The sequence below is a fragment of the Callithrix jacchus genome, chromosome 1 (assembly GCF_049354715.1).
Source record: "Callithrix jacchus isolate 240 chromosome 1, calJac240_pri, whole genome shotgun sequence".
In the NCBI taxonomy this organism is placed as follows: domain Eukaryota; kingdom Metazoa; phylum Chordata; class Mammalia; order Primates; family Cebidae; genus Callithrix; species Callithrix jacchus.
This window is the reverse complement of record NC_133502.1, coordinates 212,461,994-212,466,648: the sequence shown is the minus strand read 5'-3', so window position 1 is coordinate 212,466,648 and position 4,655 is coordinate 212,461,994.

Genomic DNA, 4,655 nt, shown 5'->3' with positions numbered 1-4,655 from the left:
AACAGGAGTTATTTCATCAATGCATAGTATAATAGTGTTGCTTCTTTCCCTTGAGCGGATAAGCATGTTTATCTTAGGAAAACCAAGCTAGCATTAAGGTTTGCACCTTTGGTTCACACTGAGTCCAGGGACAACTGAAACCCCCAAATTTAAAATGAATGGTCAGGCTGGCTGGGCATGGTAGCTCACACCTGTAATTTCAGCACTTTTGGGAGGCTGAGGCGGATGGATCACTTGAGGTCAAAAGTTCGAGACCAGCCTGGCCAACATGGTGAAACTCTACTAAAAATACAAAAATTAGCCAGGCATGGTGTCAGGGAAATGTAATCCCAGCTACTCGGGAGGCCGAGGCAGGAGAATTGCTTGAACCCGAGAGGTGGAGTTTGCTGTGAGCTGAGATTGCGCCATTGCACTCCAGCCTGGGTGACAGAGTGACTCCAACTCAGTACATGCATAAATAAATAAATAAATAAATACGTGGTCAGGCCAAGATCTCCTCCAACTAATTTTCTGCAATTGTTTTTGGGGATTTGATTACACAATTTTATATTTGCCTACTAGAAGATGACCCTTTCAACCTGCATCAAACAGGCCTTTACTGCTATCAGAATAAAGGTGCCACATGCCAGCATCATGTAGAGAATGAAAAGAAGCTTCAGAGAAGCGCTGTAAAATAGCACCCAGAGGAAGAGGTTAATGAGATGACGCCTCGTTATTGTTGCCAGAGAAAAATCGCGATAAATGTGCTAATTGGCTCTGCCAAAAACAGTGATAGTTTTCAGTCTCACCTGGGTCCTGATGATGCTTAGAACTCATTACTGGGCCGGACACGGTGGCTCATGCCTGTATTTCAGCACTTTGGGAGGCCGAGGCGGGAGGATCACCTGAGGTCAGGAGTTCAAGACCAGCCTGGCCAACACGGTGAAACCCCGTCTTTTTTTTTAATTTATTTTTTAATTTTTCAAGATGGGGTTTCACCATGATGGCCAGGCTGGTCTTGATCTCCTGACCTCAGGTGATCCGCCCACCTCGGCCTCCCAAAGTGCTAGGATTACAGGTGTGAGCCACCGCGCCCGGCAAAACCCTGTCTTATAAAAAAAAAAAAAAAAAAAAAAAAAACTCATTTCTGAATACCTAGTCAGCCCCTTTCCGATTTCTGATGTAACCACTCTTTTTTTTTTTTTTTTTTTTGAGGCAGAGTTTTGCTCTTGTTTTCAGGGCTGGAGTGCAATGGTGCAATCTCGGCTCACTGCAGGCTCCTCCTCCCAGGTTCAGGTGATTCTCCTGCCTGAGCCTCCAGAGTAGCTGGGATTGCAGGGGTGGGATTTCGGCTCACCGCAACCTCCGCCTCCTGGGTTCAAGTAATTCTCATGTCTCAGCCTTCCGAGTAGCTGGGATTATAGGTGCATGCCACCATGTCCAGCTATTTTGTATTTTTAATAGAGATGGGCTTTCACCATCTTAGCCAGGCTGGTTTCAAACTCCTGATCTCAGCAATCTGGACTGCCTCAGGCTTCCAAGGTGCTGGGATTACAGGCTTGAGCCACCACACCGGACCACATAAATTTTTTTTTAATAAAAATGAAATCATATAGATAATTTTGTATCCTTTTCCCCTTAATGTAATGAATGGCATAAGCATTTTTATGGGCGATTTCAAAATTTTTCTCGTTTATACATTTCTGTATTTTTTTCTTTCTTTTTTTTTTTTTTTTTGAGATGGAGTTTTGTTGTTGTTACCCAGGCTGGAGTGCAACGGCGCGATCTCGGCTCACCGCAACCTCCGCCTCCTGGGTTCAAGCAATTCTCCTGCCTCAGCCTCCTGGGTAGCTGGGACTACAGGCACGCACTACCATGCCCAGCTAATTTTTCTATTTTTAGTAGAGATGGGGGTTTCACCTTGTTGACCAGGATGGTCTCGATCTCTTGACTTCGTGATCCACCCGCCTCAGCCTCCCAAAGCTCTGGGATTATAGGCGTGAGCCACCACGCCTGGCCCATTTCTGTATTTGTAAAGTTTCTCTCTCTCTCTGTCTTTTTTTTTTAAAGACAGGGTTTCACTATGTTGGTCAGGCTGGTCTCGAACTCCTGACCTCAAGTGATCTACCCGCCTCGGCCTCCCAAAGTGCTGGGATTACAGGCATGAGCCACTGTGCCTGGCCTCTAAAGTCTCTCATAATTACCATGTGTTGTTTTAAAAATAGTATTCGCTCTTCCTAATCATAGTAATGTATGTCATATAATGAATAATACACTAGAATAATATATAATATATGCTCAATATGTGTAAAACTTTAAAAGTACAGAAAACTGCACATCACATAGAGAAAAAGTAGCCAAGCTTGGGGGTTCGTGCCTGTAAATCCAGCACTTTGGGAGGCCGTGGTGGATGGATCACTTGAGCCCAAGAGTTTAAGACCAGCCTGGCCAACATGGTGAAACCCTGTCTCTACGAAAAAAAAAACAACAAAAATTAGGCCAGGCATGGTGGGTCACACCTGTAATCCCAGCACTTTGAAAGCCTGAGGCAGACAGATCAAAAGATCAGGAGATCGAGACCATCCTGGCTAACTTGGTAAAACCCTATCTCTACTAAAAATACAAAAAAAAATTAGCCAGACGTGGTGGCATGTGCCTGTAATCCCAGCTACTTGGGAGGCTGAGGCAGGAGAACTGCTTGAACCTGGGAGGCAGAGGTTGCAGTGAGCCGAGATCGCGTCATCGCACTCCATCCTGAGCAACAAAGTGAGACTCCTTCTCAACAACATCAACAAATTAGATGGATGTGGTGGCACAAGCCTGTACTCCCACATACTTAGGGGGCTGAGGTGAGAAAATCGCTTGAACCCAGGGGGTGGATGTTGCAGTGAGCTGAGATGGCACCTCTGCACTCCAGTCCTGGTGACAGAACCATACTCTATCTGAAAATAAATAAATAAAAATTAGCTAGGTGTGGTGGTGTGCACCTGCAGTCCCAGCTACTCAGGAGGTGAAGGTGAGAAAACTGCTTGAGCTTAAGAGATTGAAGGCCGGGCACGGTGGCTCACGCCTGTAATCCCAGCACTTTGGGAGGCCGAGGCGGGTGGATCACGAGGTCAAGAGATTGAGACCATCCTGGTCAACATGGTGAAACCCCGTCTCTACTAAAAACACAAAAAATTAGCTGGGCACGGTGGCGCGTGCCTGTAATCCCAGCTACTTGGGAGGCTGAGGCAGGAGAATTGCCTGAACCCAGGGGGCGGAAGTTGCGGTGAGTCAAGATCGCGCCATGGCACTCCAGCCTGGGTAATGAGAGCGAAACTCCGCCTCAAAAAAAAAGAGATTGAGGCTCCAGTGAGCTGTGACTGCACCACTGCACTCAAGCCTGGGCAACAGAGTGAAGCACTGTCTAAAAAAAAGAAAGAAAAAAGCTGGGCGCAGTGGCTCACACCTGTAATCTCAACACTTTGGGAGGCTGAGGCAGGTAGATCATCTGAGGTCGGGAGTTCGAGACCAGACTGGCCAACATGGTGAAATCCCCGTTTCTACTAAAAATACAAAAATTATCAGCGTGATTACATGCACCTATAATCCCAGCTACTCGGGAGGCTGAGGCAGGAGAATCACTTGAACCTGGGAGGCAGAGGTTGCAGTGAGCTGAGATCGCGCCATTGCACTTCAGCCTGGGCAACAGAATGAGACTCCTTCTCAAAAAAAAAAGAAAGAAAGAAAAAGAAGAAAAAAACTAAAAATAAAGCATGTTGAGGCTGGGCAGGATGGCTCATGCTTATCATACCCAGCACTTTGGAAGGGCCAAGGTGGGAGACTTGCTTGAGGCCGGAAGTGCAACACCAGGTAACACAGGGAAACCTCACCTCTACAAAAGAATTTTAAGGCCATGGCCAGGCACGGTGGCTCACACCTGGAATCCCAGCACTTTGGGAGACTGAGGTGCGTGGATCACTTGAAGTCAGGAGTTCAAGACCAGTCTGGCCAAGATGGTGAAACCCTGTCTTACTAAAAATACAAAAATTAGCTAGGCATGGCTGCCAGCACCTGTAATCCCAGCTACTCAGGAGGGTGAGGCAGGAGAATCACTTGAACTTGGGTAGTGGAAGTTGCAGTGAGCTGAGATCACACCACTGCACTCCGGCCTGGGTGACTCTGTTTCAAAAAAAAGAAAAAAAGAGGCCGAGGGTGATGCTGTAGCTCATGCCTGTAAATCCCAGCACTTTGGGAGGCCAAGGTGGGTGGATCACGAGGTCAAGAGATCGAGACCATACTGGCCAACATGGTGAAACCTGGTCTCTACTAAAAATACAAAAATAATTAGCTGGGCGTGGTGGCACGTGCCTGTGGTCCCAGCTACTCGGGAGGCTGAGGCGGAAGAATCGCTTGAACCCAGGAGGCAGAGGTTGCAGTGAGCCGAGATTGCACCACTGCACTTCAGCCTGGTGACAGAGCAAGACTCTGTCTCAAAAAAAAAAAAAAGAAAAGAAAAGAAAAAAAAGAATTTTAAGGTTACAGCAGGCACAGTGGCTCATCCCTGTAATACAAGCGCTTTGGGAGGCCGAGGTGGGAGGATCACTTGAGGCCAGGAGTTTGAGATCAGCCTGGACAACATGGTGAAACCCATCTCTACAAAAAATACAAAACTTAGCTGGGCATGGTGGCAA